The sequence below is a fragment of the Tympanuchus pallidicinctus genome, unplaced genomic scaffold (assembly GCF_026119805.1).
Source record: "Tympanuchus pallidicinctus isolate F22 unplaced genomic scaffold, pur_lepc_1.0 scaffold5, whole genome shotgun sequence".
Lineage (NCBI taxonomy): Eukaryota > Metazoa > Chordata > Aves > Galliformes > Phasianidae > Tympanuchus > Tympanuchus pallidicinctus.
The window spans coordinates 66,427,722-66,445,966 of NW_026294769.1; the positions used below are offsets into that span (position 1 = coordinate 66,427,722).

At 45.0% G+C, this 18,245-nt stretch overlaps 1 long non-coding RNA gene across 2 annotated transcripts in view; it reads left to right on the plus strand.

Annotated features, from left to right (window-relative positions):
* Positions 1–16,552, plus strand: part of LOC128091571 (uncharacterized) — a 36,991-nt gene extending 20,439 nt beyond the window's left edge. The window contains exons 1-3 of one of the 2 annotated variants that reach the window (XR_008211463.1): positions 5,510–6,743; positions 8,315–13,828; positions 15,061–16,552. This is a non-coding gene — a long non-coding RNA (uncharacterized LOC128091571). Of the gene's footprint in view, positions 1–5,509; positions 6,744–8,314; positions 13,829–15,060 lie in introns of those variants that run through there. The other variant, XR_008211464.1, reaches the window with a different exon arrangement.
* Positions 16,553–18,245: the final 1,693 nt, after the last annotated feature.

Below are 18,245 nucleotides of genomic sequence, written 5' to 3' on the forward strand. Positions count from 1 at the left end.
TATCACTGTTACCTGGGAGAAGAGGCTGACTCCCACCTCACCACAATCTCCTTTCAGGGAGTTATGGAGATCAATAAGGTATCCCCTGAGCCTCCTCTTACTCTAGACTGAACAATCCCAGTTCCCTCAGCCACTCTCCGTAAGACTTGTGCTCCAATCCCTTCACAGTGTCATTGCCTTTCTCTGGGCATGCTTCAGGGCCTCAATGTCTTTCTCGTAGCGAGAGGCCCAAAACTAAATACAATACTCAACCACCAGTACTGAGTACAGCAGGATGGATCACCTGGTCCTACTGGCTGCACTATTTCTGGTACGAGTCAGGATGCAAGGCAGTTCATTCTTCTGGGATGATCCAAGCTCCTGCAGTTACACCTGAGGATGAGCTGGTGAATGAGGCAGGACTCTGTTGGTGACCACATCCATCATGCAGAGCCAGTGTGCGGAGGTGCTCTGGAGCTGCACAAGACTGCATCTGGAGGATACCCAGGCCAGGCAGCGATCCCTCTGTCTTTGCTCATAGTGGTTGTGGAAGATCATGATCACAGCTTGAGGTGTCCAGCACAGCCCAGCTGCAGCGGGTTGGGCTTTGATGTGCCTTCTTTTGCCAGCCATGTCCTTTGCTTGCTTTTAGAGCCTATTGCTCCAGTACCTTGCAAGACCCTAACTGGGGAGTACAGTCCAGCTTGAGAATAATTCATACAGTGCAGGTTGATCCTGCGATCAGGAGCTGTCCCCAGGAAGGGACAGTGCTGGGCAGGAGGACAGAGAGGACACATCCACCAGGCACATGTTCAGGGCAGTGAATGTCAGTGGCAGAGCCAAAAGCTCTCTCATGAGAGCGTGTCTCTGCTTACAAAGCTCGTGAGAAGACAGAAAAAGGTCATTTTGTCTGATGAGAGGCGGGAGGAAGGGTCGTAAGCACTGATGCCATGTGGGCTTGTCACTTTTTCGAGGGGAAGACAAAGCATCTCCGTGATGTCAGGAAAGCAGCGGGGAAACAACCAAAAGATGAAAGCTAGCTCGCCCCTTAGCAACCCTCTCTCATCTCTCTTCTCTTGTATCTCTTTGCCACTGAGAGTAGGGAATAAAAAAAACCTGCACACACAACAACCAAATGACACAGGGAAAAAAAAAAAAAAGAAACAATGAGAAAGGTTTTGAATAAATGCCAAGGTTGATTTAATTAGATGTATTGAATACGTTAACTTTTGAACGAGATGTCTGCTGTGCAGCACAAATTATCAGCTGTGAGCGGCAGCGGCAGCGTGGCACCGACCTGCCAAAAGGCTCAGCAAGGCAGAAACATTGACCTACTTTCATCAGCTCTGTGGGGAGCACAGACAAGCGCGTTCCTCTCACCAGCACTGTGCCTCCGTTCTGTCTGCCTGACCTGGGTACATCCATCAGGAAGAGCTGGGAGCTGCTGGGGTGTCCTGCATCACCCCTGTGCTCTGGCACAAATTCAGGGCTGGATCAATGGCTGTCTGCCCGTGGGCAGCTTGCTCAGCTCTGGCTTTGTGTGCTGGATGCTGACTTCTGCCTGGTGCTGGTTTTCTGCTTCTCCCACCTATTGCACCTTTAAAAAAAATATGCTGGTATTCTTTGATAATAGGCCTAAATGCTGTTGCAGCTGATAAGGATGATAAAATCAGCCATGCACACTACCATGGCAACCTGCAGCAATTGTTCTGCTCTAGTCATATCTTTCCTCTGCTCTTTGATGATTGCATGGATGTGTGGTTTCAGCAAGGTCTTGCCTTGGAATTATCACCTCAGAAAGACTGTTGGGGCTCAGAGCTGAGAGATCTGGTTTTGAGTTTGAGTTACGGTGTGGTATTGGAGATTGCCTCTTGAAAGAAATGCTAGAATCGTAGAATCAAATAATGAATCATAAAATTATTAAGGCTGAAAAAGATCTCTAAGATCATTTTGTCCAACTGTCCATCTACCACCAATATTCCCCCACTAGGCCGTATCCCTAAGTACCACTTCTCTGTGGTTCTTCAACACCTCCAACGATGATGAGTCCGTCGCCTCCCTGAGGAGCCTGTTCCAGTGCCTGACCAATCTTTCAAAGAAGAATGTTTTCCTGATAGCCAAACTGAACCTTCCCTGGTGGAACTTGAAGCCACTTCTTGTCCTATTGTTAGTTATCTGGGAGAAAAGGTCAACCCCCACCTCACCCCGACCTCCTTGTAGCTTCAGAGAGCTACAAGATCTACCTTGAGCTTCCCCTTCTCCAGACTGAACAATTCCAGTTCCCTCAGCCTCTCCCCGTAAGACTTGTGCTGCAGACGCCTCACAGCTTTGCTGCCCTTCTCTGGACACGTTCCAGGGCCACGATGTCTTTCTTGCAATGAGGCCCAAAACTGAATGCAGTACTCAAGGTGCGGCCTCACCAGAGCTGAATACAGAAGGATGACTGCTTCCCTGCTCCTGCTGGTCTGATACAAGCCAGGATGCCATGAGCCTTTTTGGCCACATGGACTCACTGCTGTCTCACATTCATCTGGGCACTGACCAACACCCCCAGGTCTTTTCCCTCTGCACAGCCTTCCAGCCACTCTGACCCAAGCCTATAGCATTGTATGGAGTTGTTGTGAACTGGTTGGAAGGCCTCTAAAACAGAAGATTAATGAAGATTATAAAGACAGACCTTGGGTTTCTGCTCCTGTCCCCATCATAGCACCTGTTCCTGCGTGTGTTCCTGCCAAGTGCCAGATTCCTCCCCACAGAAGGTAGCCGTGGAGATCCAGGTGAAGTCTGGACTGTACCACCTGGACAAGTGACCTCTGAGAAGTCCAGCAGCTATACTGCATCCACATGTTCTGACTCTCGTACCAGTTATGAACCCAATTCCTTCCTTTTGTTTTGCAGTCATATTCATTGTCTGTTAGTCTGAATGCATCGTCTTGTGAAGTTGGAACTGCCTGCCAAGTAGGGAAGAGAACATAGATCTCCTGAGCTTGACAGTGGTGTAATTATTGTAGAGGTTGTTGGTCAAGACGTTCAGAGCTACATGAGACCAGAGAGAGTTTTGTAAGTCCTAGGGCTTAAAAGTGCTGTATGGAACTTTGGTCTAGGTTGCAATGAAGATTTTAATGTTATTAGACAAGGAGATGACACATCATCAGTCTCTGGTTTTTACATTATCAGTGTTAGCCCTCAGATGGTGATACTAGGGCTACCACACACATCCTAATGGTAGTCATTCAGTGAAATGAGCAACTTGCTATTTCAATAGGGAAATGAGGTCAGGCAGTGTTGGAAAACTTGTCCAAGGTCATGCAGAAGAGACAACTGGGACATCGTTCTCCGATGCTGAAGTTTTGGCCTTTTCTACCTAACCCGAGCGTGGTTTCTTCTCCTGACCCCACAGTCCTTTCAGCTGGAGCAGAGAAGGATTGCTCTAGTGAGGAGATGAGCAATGTCAGGAAATGATAGGGGAAGAAGAAACACAGGACAGACAGAAGGAATCCAGCTGTCTGCTTCTGGGGAAGAAGCATCTCTTGATAGTTTTGAGGCTGCTTTCAGGATTCATGATTCAGCTTTCATGTTGGTTGTTGATGGTTAGGATGTTTTCATTTTGACTTCAGCTGCTGATGAGACGGTAAGAGCCTTGAGAGGACTCCTATCTCTCCATCATGTATGACTAATTGTGTTGAGACAGCCGTAGGTACGATAACAGTTCTATTTTTCTCTAGAACAACTCCATTACAGACCTCCTGGTAGCGGAGCCCCAGCAAGTGTTTTGCAGGAGTTTTGCTGATTGTGCAGCACAGATAACCTGTGAGTGAGTAAACATGGAAAGCGTTGAATATTCAGCCCAGCGTGAGACACTCAGAAACCAGAAGCAGGCTTGTTTTATTGCTTGTCTCAACCTAAGCTTTTAACTGTGTGTTGTGAGTGCTTTTCAGGAAACTGCCTTGTCTGAGACACATCACTGGGCAGTGAAGTGCTCTGCTTCAGGGACAGCCAGCAGGAGCACTGTGAAAGGCCAGAAACCAAGTCTAGACAAGGACAGGATTTCTGGTATCTTTGTGTTTCGCTATGGTGCTCTGCTTTCCCTGTGTTCTCCTTGGACACCACAAGTCAATCCATGCAAAATAGGTACGTTTTTAAAAAAGAGCAAACTATGATTTCTCATAGCCTTGTACTAAAAAAAAAATATATATATATATATATATATATATATCCAAAAAAGGCCAATGCATGTCAGATGTCTTCTACTGTTAGATCCTGTCCCTGCAGAAAACCCAGGGGTTTTGGAGCAACCTGTGGGCCACACTTCTTGTGGCTAACCAGGTTGCCTGCTCCTCCCTGGGGTAACACTTACATGTGTGCATGAAAGCTATTTTTATGTCCCTGAAGAATTGTGTTGGCACAGATGTTCAGCTGACCACAATATACCAGCTCAGTGGTTAGTGTCCTGCAGAAAGATCCTCAGTATACAGCTCTTTCACTTGGCAGATTTAATTTATTGATTATAGAATACAGTTCTGTACAAGAGGCTGCACAGATTTAGAGCCATGTTGATGGAAATAACTGTTTAGTCCTCAGGGAGATTTGTAGTCATCTTAAAGCAGCACTGGAAGCATGTAAGTGGGCAAGTGGATAGTCCATCAAGCAGACAGAGGCAGAAGAGATTTTCTTAAACCCTTTCCCCCTAAATGGGAAGGAATGTTGCCTGCAACAAGGCACCCCTGTTGCGTGCTGAAGTGTGAGAAAACTGGATATGCAGAGAAGGCACATGGCAGGATGAGCTTGCCACAGATGAGGCACTCCTTGCAAGGGCTACTTCACATGTTTGCAGTTCTTTAAAATAAGGATGTATCATAGAATCATAAAATCATTAAGGTTGGAGAAGACCAGTAAGATCATCTAGTCCAGCCATCAACCCATCACTGCAATGCCCACTGCACCATATCAGCTCACCATGTATCAGCTCACCATGCGTAGCCCTCCTTTTCTGGTGCATGTGACGTCGTTTGCTGATGTGTCTCCATCCTGACGGGCCACAGCAGGAGTGAGCTGTCGGCCTTGGGGTGATTCCCTTCACTCCTGCTGGCCATGTATGATGCACCGCAGCAGGAAGAGGAGGCATGCTGGCTGCTGCTGATGCTCTAAAAATGATGGCTGTGCAAAGTCTGTCTTTGTCGAGACTCCAAGGGGCTGCTGTGCACAAGGCCTTCACAGAGTTTCCTTAACAGGCTCCTTTTCACTTTTTCCAGGGACTCGCACTGTGCTTCATTTCAGAGGGATCCAGTGAATTAACATATTGTTGCTGCTACTTTGGTAATTGCATGCCCAGGGTCTGCTCTGCTCCGACTCAGTCTGCCTGGTTTCCCAGACAGAAATCATCCTTCTGTATCAAACAAGGCTGCAAAGTATTGCCCAGAGACATTGCTTCAACGAAGGAGGACGGGGTGGGAGGAGGAGGGGGAGATTGTTTCCAAAGGCACATCTGGCTCCAAGACCTCGCTTCTCCAGGAGGAAGAGGAGGTAGGGGTTTTAATCTTATTTTTGTACCAAGGTACTAATTTTGACTTAAGCTGTGGTTTCTCTTGCTGTTTTATACAGACGTCCGTATGGGTACAGTTGCAGAAATTTAGGCCAGCACAAGTCACTATGGGGGCTCAATATGTAGGAACTGCTTTAAATTAGCTAGCCTGGGTTACACAGGAGTTTCGACAGAAGTTGAAACTGAGTGATCTGATACCCTTTTCTGTACTAAAAATAAAAATCTCTGAGCAGATAAGTATAAAAATGCTTATTGGTCTCACTTCCAAGTATAAAAACCTATATGTGGAACCCTTAGAGCCATCTAAGGCCTTGTGAGAATAGACCGCCTCACAAGGCAAGTTAGCAAATGTATTTTCAAAGTCAGATTAGTGTCAATGTAGATGCAGTTTTGCATTGTTAAAAGGTATTATTTGGTCATGAATGACTTCTGGTGGGGAACTGGCATCCCTTCAGCTTTGGTCTCTCAAAGGAAGCGTGGTTACGTGCAGTGTTAGTAGAGCAGCTTTGCCCCCTAACACAGAAGGCATGAAGAGGGCAGGGAGCATCAAGACACTGGGAAAAAAGGGAAGCTTGACTTTGTTGCAGACCTCGTGGATGACCTCTGGCAAGCAAATGAACCTTTCCTCATCCATTCCTTCCTCTCTTGCCTACCCCTCCATGTGATGGTTGCTTCATTGTTGGTATGAATTCCTCTAAGTGAGAGCTCAGCAGCCCTGTCTGTAAGGTTCCTTTTCATCTCCTTGGTTGTGACATTTCCTGTCCCTTAGCCACGTGCATTATTTTGACTGGAAGCAAAGGATTGCTCCAACACCTTTCACGACACAAGAGCTGGAGAATGGGGGAGGGTCATGCTGGTGGTGTAGCTGGCTCATTGCGCACCAGAATATTGCAACTGGTGGACCAGTGGGAAGGGTTTTTGAGACGTCTTGATTATGTGTATTAGAAATTGCAGCCTCAGGAATTACTGAGAGTCTTTTTACAGCTGATGCTGTATACTGAGCTTAGGAAATCCTGTTTATTCTGTAAATATGTGTGTTTGTGGGAGTAGGAGGAGCTGTGACTGCTCTCTAACACCGCTTTTTGTGTGCTACAGATTGGACACCAACAGAGGTTCCTTGACTACTGCTTCCCAAACTGTTCCTTTCAAATGGAGATGGACAGTTTGCTGGTCATGGTGGGACTGGAGGCAGAAGTGGCATTTATTATGTCCTGAGAGGAATGTAAGTTGTGATGCTGACAATGTACCTTTTAGGGCCTTCAAGAAACCTGATCTATCCTGAAGATCTTATAGCTTATGTCCAGAGAAAGTCTGAGGAAAGAGCAGACAGAAAGTGATTATCATGCCCTTTGGTTAACAGTCTGTAAAATGAGCTGGTCTGTCTTCCTGATGGACCTCCTGGACTTGAGTTATGGTTGTTTTTCTCAACTGTTTTGCTTGGATGATATCTTAGTACTTGAGTACTGAATGATCCCCATCCTTTCTTCCAAAGTCTCTGCACTGGTAGCATTTCTAAGACAGATTGTAGGACTGCAGGATAAGTCTGAAAGGGATCTAGGAGGTTTCTAGCCATACCAGTGCAGAGCAGGGTTGGATGTGACATTAGGCCAAATTACGTATGACTTCAGTCCAGTCTTGAAAACCTCCAGAAATGGGAAGTCATAGCAAGTTCCACATAAAAAAAACTTTTCCCAACTTCCAGTCTGAACTTCTTTCAAGTGTATTGTCTCTCATTTTTCTGCTCGACACTACAGTGAAGAGCCTAGCTCTGCCTTCTCAGTCCCATCCCAGAAGCTCTGGGAGCTGCTGCTGGATTCCTCAAAGGTGTCCCTTCTCCTGGATAAATGAACTCAGCCTCTTTGGGCAAGTCTGCCTACATGAGACAGCCTGGTGCTTCTCAACTGAACTCTAATTTGTCCGTCTTTTTTTTTTCTGGCTTCTAATGACATGACTTTTTCAGAGGCACAGGTCTAACCCTGGCAGATAAAATGGTGAAGTGAGTTCTGCAGAAAAATGCAAAGATGTGCATTTTTAGAATTATGATTGTCTCACTTACTCATCTGTAAAGCAAGCTTTTACTTGCCTCTGATCTTTCTGTGGAGTTCTGACTGATGATGGTTCTGGAGTACTAAGATGAGTGCTACAAATGCAAAGCATGATCAAACATTGCTTACTGTGTTCATTGGAGGAAGCACCATTCTTGGTATACAGGAATTGTATGTGTATATATATGTACATATGCCATACTGAAACACAATACATAAAATTTCATTTTATGCTGCAGATAGTATGTGAGAGCTTGAGAGGACACCAGCTACCTATATTCTTTAAGATCTAAGAGCCTAAGATCTAAGAGCCTAATATCCATTTTTTTATATTGTACTAATTTCAAAGATGATGGGTTTTAGCGCAGCAAAGTTACCAAAAAAAAAAAAAAAAAGGAAAGGCAGAAAGACCTGTACAATGATTTTGAAGGTTTTTTGCTTTTCTGTTAGTCCTCTATTCAGGAAATAAGATGTGACTATATATGGGATAGGAATGAAACCACACATCACAAGCCTCTGTCAAGTTCATGAGATGGCCACATTGAAAAAATAGTGAAAAATGTGTTCTTGCCTTCGTCACCCATAGGAGTCCTGGTTGTGGCTTGCCATTGTAGTGTGAAGATTTGCATTTTAAAGTTGGCGGTTTTCCTTTTTACTCTTCCGCTTCCTACCAGCTAATTTGGTGTTGTGCTAATTGTGATTCTGGAATGCAAATAAACTCACCTGCTTGTTTTTCTTTCAGTTTCAGGTTTTCTAACTATGGAAGCACTACAGAGGAGCTGCACCGTGCGCTGCTGACCCCAGGGTGGGGAGTAAGTAGGAGCTACGGTGTGCCTTTGTGAGTTGCATTATCGAGGAGAGAGGCTTTCTGACATGCCATATAGTGTCAAAAACCATTCATTTCACCCTTCACAGCAAAAGTCCTTTTTTATTTTATTTTATTTTATTTTATTTTTGTCTTCCAAAACAGGGTATTTGTGGTTAAAGATCCTTTGTATGCACATCAAGGTCATACTAAAAAAAAAAGCCTTGAACTCAATTGCACAGATAAACTCAGACCACCGGGGAATTCCTGCTTAGCTGTTCACCTTTTCTTTCTTCAGTTCCTTGCAAGATACCTATTTTATTTCTGTTATTTACTGTGTTTAATGTTTTTCCCACCAGAGTTCTTGTTGTCTCTTCGCATTCTGTAAAGCTCTATGTCAAGCTATGCGAAAAAAAAATCAGCAATAGCTGGAAACTGGAGGTGACATCCTTGTGTTTCAGGTTTGCCCTGGACTGTTTTCTGGTGTTTGGGCTAGATCTGAACCTCACACCATACACTGCCATGTGTCCATGGTGATGTTCTGTCTGGGAAGATGAGCCCAGAAATCTTCAGGGAGCTCAGGAAAAGAAAGAGATGGAAAACAAGAAGATGCTGGCAAGAGTTTAGCTACGTAGTTTGCTCTGAAAATAATGCCTCCTATTTGTTTCCATGGAAACTGCAGCAGATGCAAAGAGCACAATAACACTCTTTGATAGAACAAATTCTCAACTACAAAACACTATTTTTCAACACAGACATTGTCATTAGCTATGCATTTTTGCCAGCAGTGAACAAGAGTCTGCATGCTGCGTTCACAGCAGCAGTACAAGTCACAGGGATGAAAAAAACTGTAGAAACAATGAAGAGATAAAAGGACACTTCAGAGCAACAGGGAACTGCAAAACTAGAAACTACTGCTGTATACGTCCAGAGATACATACTGCAGCTGGGTTTGGTTTTGTGGGTGCTCTGGCATTCATGTGGGTAATGGCGATAATCGTTGTGTGTGGTGATGAGTTTTGTTGTTTGGTTTTTCTTCAGTGTAAAATTAACAGTCAAATTGCATTGGTAGGGCAGCAAGCCTGGTGTGGCTTTTATCTACCCAGAACCTGGGGACAAAGGAGGAGGGGAAAATGGCTCAGCCAGTTCAGTAGCCATGCCTGTAACAGTCCAGGAGTTCAAAGCAAAATGCACAACAGTCAGATGCACAAACCCACCTGGGCTTTGGCTGATAAGTGGCATCTCAAAGTGAAACACAATCCTGAAGGGGTTCTGAAACTGAATCTTTGAAAAGGGTTTTCATGAGGAGTAATGTGAACAGAAATGGCTCTTTTCTGGTTTTGCACATTCCAAACATGCCAGGACTGTTTCTGTCAAGGATGGGGTTTGGGTTTTTTTTTCCTTGTGCAAAATATTTGCCACAAACTGGCATCTGAAATAGTGTAAAATAAATGAGAGTTACAAAATCATTACGGTATCATCAGTGGAAACTATGAGGCTTATAGTTACGCTGGCTGCAGAGTTTCACCCTGTTGTCTACACTGCTGTGTTATTGGGATTGAAGCAGCACTTTTGCCTGTTAATATACTTCAAGATGGATGCTTTAAAAGCAGAGCTGTAACTGTTGGTTATCCAAAACTTGGACAGATGGGGTGCCACAGACTTTTTGTACGTACAAAAGGAATTTCTTTTCAGCTAAGCCACTGTTCAGTGAATCCACTTAGTGCCAGTGCAGGTATGTGAACATACAGCATCTTTGCATCATGACAGCAGCCTTCATTTCCACAGATCTCCGAGTACAGAAATGCTTCAGGTGTTCTGGTTTCAGACAGGCTGCATCAGTTTGGCTTGCACCTGTACACTTAGATACAAACAGGATTTAAATGGATTTAATGAGTTCCCACAAGCAGAACGACTGTGCCGTAAACCTTGAATGATAAAATCATAGAATCACAGAATTATTCGAGTTCAAAGAGACCCTCAAATCCTTCCAGCTTCAACCAGCTGCTGTGGGCAGGGTTGCCACCCACCACCAGATTAGGCCCCATCACCAGGGCCCCATCTAACCTGGCCTTGAATGCTTCCAAGGATGGGGCATCCACAGCTTCACTGAGGAGTCTGCCTTAACTGAAGCCTCACATGTGGTGAAACACTAGATATTTTATGTAGACCTGGACTGTTAAATGATTGTCTCACTCATAAGTCATCATGTCATGCTTTTTTAGCTCTGTGTGATGCCATACTCCTATGTGCCACGTGGGTAGCAGTAGCCTGTGGGTGGCTGAGAAGGCCACAGCCAGAGGTGCTCTTGCACTTGTGCAGCAATCACCTCACTAACTGAACTGAACAAGGAGTATGGCTATAAGCATGTGGTGTGGATCTCAGCCCCCTGGAGACACCCTGCATAAGCCCTGGGCACTGTTATCAATGGCACCACACCGACCACCCCAAGCTTTTGCTTTTCAGCCCATGTTTGACCACAGCACAAGTGCAGGTAGACGGTAAGATGCAAAAGGTGAGAAAGTATCTCTTTGAAAGTGGAATGAAAGAGACACTGTTGGAATGAACCTTCTGGCTTGATTTTATTAAACATGAATATGGTTATTTAGTGATGAATGGCTACTTGCAGGAGCAGGAGTTGAGGTGTGGTGCCTGAAATCCTTTCCCACTCTCAAACACATACTGGAGTTCCAGGGGTGGGAGTCATCTTGAAGGTCAGTGAGTGCAGGAACTTTTATCACTAGGACTGTCATCAAATGCTGCACTTGCAAGGCACAATGAAGGAAGAGCTTGTATTAAGTTGATATTCAACCTAATTCTTTTCACTTGAGAGGGGTCTGGCTTTGCAGCCTTCTTCTTGCCATTTTGGATTTGTTTCCTTAAAAAAATGGAAAAGTCCTCACTACTCCATCAGTGCTTCCAACCACAAAAAAAATGGAAACAAAAGGTTGGAAGGTGCAGTTAACAGCAAGCTGTGTTTTTACTGAGCCTGTCTTAGGTAAATGGTTCTGAAGTGGATTTTGCTCCAGCTCTTCAAGGTCTCTGCTTTGGAAATATTTGTTGTTGTGAAACTGTAGCAAGCTTTACAAGTGGTAGAAAAAAAAATTGCTTTTATAACCAAATAAATGTGTTTTCCTAGCAAGTCATACAGACAGATAAATGTATGTTTGGAAAATTTTTGTTTCTAACCAAAATAACTTCTGCACTGTGTTATCTCAAGTGGGAAAACAAGTGGACCTTGAATTGCATTTTAAAGTTGATTTCACCCATTTAACAGCTACAAAAGATTATTTTGAGATGCTCTGTTTTCTTTCTCTTGGCATGTCCTTATTCAGTATTTTGTGCTTCAGAATCCCTATTTTACTTCATTATGATGATTTGAGAGTTTTGATTGAAAGGGCAAAAACACATGAAAAGTTATGTGTCCTCAAGAAGGCTACGGCAAGTTATGCAGTGCTGAAGAACTGCTGACAACCTGTAGAAGAGCCAGTTTTTGACAGCACAGGAAGTGGTCAGCACCTCATTTGACATCCTCACATCAAAGCTGGACAGTAGGCCGGTCGAGATGTTCCGTTAGAACCACAAATTATTGGGCTTCAGGCAGAAATCACTGGATGAAATTCTGTGGTCTTTATGAGGCAGGAGGTCAGACAAAATCATTTTACTGGTTTCCCTCAGCCTTTAGTATTTATGAATCATACAGTCAGGGTTTGGGGTTTTTTGAGTTTCCATGAAAAAATTTGCATTGGTAATATGCAGACAACAAAACTGACCTGTTCTGTCATCTTTTCATCTTATTTTGCTTTTGAATTGTCCTGTAAGAAAGATGAACTTGGACTTGTTACTCACATTTCAGTATGGGTGGCAAAAAGTAAATCCACCTTGATTATTATAGACATCCCACAACTGCAGGAATGAGTGATGCCCAGTGACAGCCCTGATTTATCAAACATCTGAGCACCAACTCATCACTGTAGAACAGCTAACAATGGTCTCATCTGTGTTCCCAGTGGGAGTTGTGCACTGTGTGATCCTGAAGCAAGGCAAAGACAGATTGAAAAGCACCATGCTAATGACCACATACTTTGTTTGCATGCTACCAAAGCTGGGGCTACAGAAGCCAGCAGGAAAGTAAGAGGCAGCTTAGTTGCCTGTGTAGGAGTCCCTGAATTCCAGTCCTGTACCCTACCTTGTTGCAACAGAGAAACTGGGGAAAGCCCAAAGCAGTGCTCTAGTTGGAGAAAAGAAAAAATAATGTGGCAGAAACGAGTTTTGAAGCAAAGGCATGGGGTGTATGATGAGTCGGTTTGACACTCCTGAGGCTGCTTTCTTCACCTCCAGAGTCCTCTTCCAACCTTAACTATTCCATGATTCTGTCACTTTGCCAAATGTCACAGGACAGCCTGTATCCACATAGCATCAACTTTCCATCTTTCCATACTCGGTGCCCACAGTCAGCTGATCGTTGGGAATGGTCTGTCTTGACTGTTGCTCTGTATTCAGGATGGTGCTAATTGTCATGAGCCAAGAGCATGTGAAGGAGCAGTGTAACAGCAGTAAGAATTTAATCAGCAGTGACTGGGAATATTCCTTTGAACTGTTTACTACTAATGATATAATGAACCCTCTAAGGGCTGTCTCTGATAAATAGCACTATGCAAACCAACAAATAACAAAACACAAAATCATGCACTTGTGGTATTTAAATATATTGTGGTGTGGTTGGAAATGAATTCAGGTTCAGTCTCAAGCCTAAGTGGGGCTATCTTCACAACACAGTGTCAGAGAAGTTTAATAGGTCTTCATGCATAGTAACAGAATCCAAGCTCTTGATGGAGCAATGAGACAGAAAGGATTTCCCTAATTCTGAAGGGTAAGTATATTCAGGGAAGGGATGCTGCCTTTTGAAGACAGAGTTGCAGGTGTCTGCACTTGAAGAGAGATGGGAAAATGCCAAGAAGTATTTCAAGGAGAGCCATGAAGTGACTTGAGATTGCAAAACCAAAACTCCTTGATGTGAGGCTTAAGGAGCTCGGTTATTTATTTGGCTATTTGGGAAGAAGGCTGGGAAAGGGTGACTTGACTCCCAGATCTGATGGAAGAAACTTTGGTCAGTGGCTTGATGTGCAGAAGGAACCCTTGGAAGCCTTATGGCTTTCCGGATTTTGGAGAAAATCCCATTGTCTGCCTTGGGTCATCTATGTGCTTTGCAGCTTTACTCTAAAATATTGAGCTTATTATGTAGAGATGTTGGGTGAAGGGGAGTGATCTGCAAGATACTGAATGCAGGGTAGATAATGTCTGTCATTCTGTCTTTACATTCAGAGTCCTGACAATGCTCAGCACCTTCCTCCATCCATCCCAGATATAGGGAGATCCTCCAGTACATGGCACAGTTTAAACTATTGGATCAAAAGCCATTGAGCCATCTTGATTTAAGGCAATTGTCTAAAACAGGTGAGCTGCCCTGTGATAATGTCTGTTTCCCTCCAGAAAGTATGAGTGGAGGACAGACAGCTGGTTGAGATGTCTATTCCTACACTCATTGTCTGAAGCTGAATAAGATTAATCCCCTTGCTGCTGCATCTGCCTGTATGAGTCAGAAGGAGCTATCAGAACAAAGCACCCAATGGTGATCTGTCTGACGCTGTCTATGCTGCAAATAATACAGAAACTGCAGTCAGCTCTCACAAGCTGAGTGGTCCCTGGAGGTCCCATGTTGAACCTGACCCACTTGCTGGGCTCCACTGATGTTTCACCAGGCACTCCGTCCACCTGTCAGAGAAATTAAAGGACAGAGATCTAAAAGTAGACAAACATAGGGGAAGGCAGAAAGCATCAGGACTTTGGAATATTTTGATCACCCTTAAAGGCAAGCTTGCTTTCTGTAGCTTTTCCTTTTGGAAGATGCTCAGAGAGGAGTAATGCATTTGGAGAGATTTTTTCAGGCTGATTGATTGGCTATGAGAGGGGGAAAATGCAGTCAGGCTGTTGAGATGTAACTCTTGCAAGTGTTTTTGAATAGATAGATTTTGCTGAGTTTCTGTAATGAACTCTGATTGCCAGGTCCCTCCCTGCATCTCAGTCTCTCTATCCATGCTATGTTGCAAAGCTGCTGTGAGTGGATGTCCTTGTGGCTAAGCTCCAACATCATTAGTGGCCTGGTGTCAAGGCTTTCGTCCCTGTCTTCCTGGTGGTGGAGGGAGGGCTCTTGCTATCAGCTAGCAGCAGCATGATTCTTCTCACAAATGTCCCATTTGCAAGCAGGACTATCAGCAGTGGAGGCTCCCAATGAAGCTTGAAGGTGATGCACCCACTTTGCAGTGGCTTCGGATGGAGGTGCCGGCAAAATTATTTACATTAACAAAGAAATACTGTTTTACAGTGAGTAGGAATAAAGTCCTAAATCCATGGGCATTGAGAATATGATAGCACAGATTATTTACATAAAACCATAAGCAGTGACACCTTCCCAGAGATTTTGTTGGGAAGATGATGCTCCAGGGCTTCAGCAAAGCTAGAGAAAACCGTAGCCTGATGGTCCTCATCCTTGTGCACTCCTTGATTTTTTTTATTTCGATTTTTTCTTTCATCTGAGAGAGTAACAGAAGTACAACCTTCTTTTACCTATTTGTCATTCATTTGCTGATGGGTGGCCAAAGGTTTTGTGTTTGTTTCTGCATTTACAGGATAACAGTGCTCTTAGAAAACAACAAACATGGAGTATATTCAAGCTCCCTGAAAATCCTGTCATTACGGAGAACATATGAAAATGGTGGCCTCTCTGAAAGAAGATTTTTATCCTTCAATTTCATTCTTAGTTTTGAATAAATATATTTCACATAACTTAAAAAGCTGTGATTTTTCCCCCTTGCTTGCTGCAGTGTTCTGTTCTCAAAATGTTTATTCACACATGCAGATTTTCATAACAGCGAATATTTTTTTATAAACTAGTGGATGGTAAATCAAAGGAGAAGATGAGCGGAAGCCAAAAGCTGAGTTTTGATTATTGCTGATTTTGTTCTAGTTTCCTTTTTATTTAAGCAAGATGGCATGGGTTTCACTTTGACCCACTTTCAAATCTAATTAGTGAATGAACAGAGAATGGAGAAGAATGAAGAGAGAAGCTGTGCTCATTTGAACTTCAAAAATGCAGCAGGTCAAGACAGGAGAGGCTAGTAGCAATCCTGCTCTGATGGTACGCTCAGAGTTGAGCGTCTTACAGCTTGTCTTATCTTACCATTTTTTTGTTACTAGTAGCAAATTTCAAATGAGAGGAAGGAGACGATGACAAAGGCACCACTAGCACAGCTCTCACATTTTTCCTTGACTCTCCTTCAGGTGACAGCAGTGTGCATCTCTACAGTTGTCATGGTTGCATCTGGTGCTTTGTTTTTATGTAGGGCACATCCATGCAGATATGTGGGGATAGACAGATGGGTGCTTGTTGTGGTCCCTGAGCTCTGGGGCCTTCTATTAGTGCCAAGGCTCAACTAAAAAGCTTTGCTCAGAGGAAGGGTATATTAACTTCAGTTAGCAGTGTCATAGCACAGTTGCAAAACTCCCAGGGAAGAACAAGGTTACCAACAGCTTTCTTGGCTCTGGGAAGATGAACGTCTGGCTGTCTGTGATTAATCCAAGATTTTGCTAAGCCATTCTCCACAGCAACTCTGTCTTTCTACTGGCAGGGAAGAAGCTTCAGACAGATTTGGAAAATTCACCCCCATAGCTGCTTCCTGAAGAAGCAGCAGGAGAACCATGTTTTATTTACCTAAAGAAATCAGTGCTACTCCATTGACTGATGGATTTGGATTGCTTTTTGCCAGCCAAGAAGCTGACCTGCTGAGTGTGTCAGAGGCAGCTGGTCACTGGCTGCCTGATGCATCCAGCTAGACCTTGCTTTCAACTGTTTAGAGCTTGGGAAAAGTTAATTGTTTCAAACTCATTTTTCCACACCAGAAAATGATCATTATGAGAACAGTTCACTTTCCTATGACTTTGGCATTTCTAGTTTCATTCTTCATTGTACAGTGTCAGCACCAGCTCCTTTCCTTCCTCTCATGTGTCCTTCCTTTTTTTCTTGTCCTCTCAGGAACAAGGAAGGGCTAAGCTGGTGTTGCAGCTCCTGAGATCTTCCTCACAGGCACCCATGGCCGGTGTCTGGAACAGTCTCAATGCTAGCTGGTCACCTGTGACAAAAGAGGGTTTCTTTGAATGCTTCATATCTTGAAGTGTTCTGCTTCTTCTCCCTGTGGGACTGAGATATCTGGTAGTGTTCTGTCCTTGTTCCCTCTCTGATGATAGGAAATAAAGCAGCTATAGAAAAGTCTCGGGCACCAGGCCCAAATCCCCACCTCACCCTGGGGTGCACCCGGCCAGCACTGCCACCAGGCAAGGGAAGGGGTTGTCCCACTCTGCTCAGCACTGTGCGACCTCGCCTTGAGCACTGGGTGCACATTTGGGTGCCACAACGTGAGGACATAATATTAGAGAGTGTCCAAAGGAGGGCTACGAAGATGAGGAGGAGTCTGGAAGGCAAGATGTGTGAGCAGCAACGGAAGTTTCCAGGTTTGTTTGGCCCAGAGCAGAGGAGCTGAGGGGAGGCCTGATGGCGGCTGCAGCTCCTCACAGGGAGCGGAGGGCAGCGCTGAGCTCTGCTGTGTGACAGCGACAGGGCCCAGGGAACGGCATGGAGCTGCGTTCAGGTGGGAGTCAGGGACAGGGTCTGCACCAAAGTGCAGTGGGCATGGAACGGGATCCCCAGGGCAGTGGGCACAGCCCCGAGCTGCTGGAGTTCAAGGAGAGTGTGGAGAACACTCTCAGACACAAGGTTTGAATTTTAGGTGGTCCTGTGTGGAGCCAGGAGTTGGACTCAGTGATTCTCTTGAGTCCCTTCCAACTCTGGATAGTTGATGATTCCATGATTCTAAGACACTGGTACAACTGCCAGGTGCCCAGAGCGATCCTGCTGGCACTGCTGGCCATGACACCTCAGGCTGCTTTGTCTCCTGCCCTCTTGGGACCCTGTAGGCTCACAGTACTGAGATGGCACTGAGATGCTGCCTCTGCCAGGTCAGCAACCAAAACAATACTGTTCACAACTGGAGGGAGATGCAGCTACGCTTTACCATTTTACCGCCTAGAATTTGTGCGACTCCACAGACAAAGCCTCCCCTACCTCCTCCCTGTACCTGACCAGCAGGCAGAGGTATGAATTCCCCATACCCAGCCATTTGCAGAGAGAAAGTAATACCCAGGGACTGGCTCTGGCACCTCTCCCTGAAGCTGATGAGGGTGGTGCTGCTTCCAGCTGCCCTGTCTGGTTCCTGCTCCCTGTTCAAGGCAAGAGAAGGGCCCCAGCACCTGTGATCAGCCCCTTCTTCCCAGTTGATTTTTTAACTTCTGCAGCAGATTGGTACTGGGAATCGAAAGGATAAGGTTCAGTGTGGGGTCTGCACAGCGCTGTAGAAACCTGGTGTGGGAAGATGAGAGTGAGGAGGATAATGAGCTAAACCTCCACAGATACTGGTGCAGGGGGGGGTGAAGCAGCCCCTCACAGCCCACCCAACGGTCAATTTTCATGGAGCCATGTGCTTCAAATAGCAGAGATTTGGGGGAAATTTGCTCCTGCCTTTTGGCACTTCATTCTACCCTGGTTGGCAGCCATTACTGGATGTCCTGCCACTTGCCAAACCTATTCATAGATGCCTAATCTTCTGCATCCCACCAGCTCAGTGTTGTGGACTTCCTACCAGGAGCCAGATAGGTCAGTACCATTAAACAAGAGGCTTCTGAGTACCTTGTGCATGATCAGGCAGTGAGCCTGTGGCTAAGCAGGTGTTGAAATCCAGCTCTCCCAAGCTTTGGATTGGCA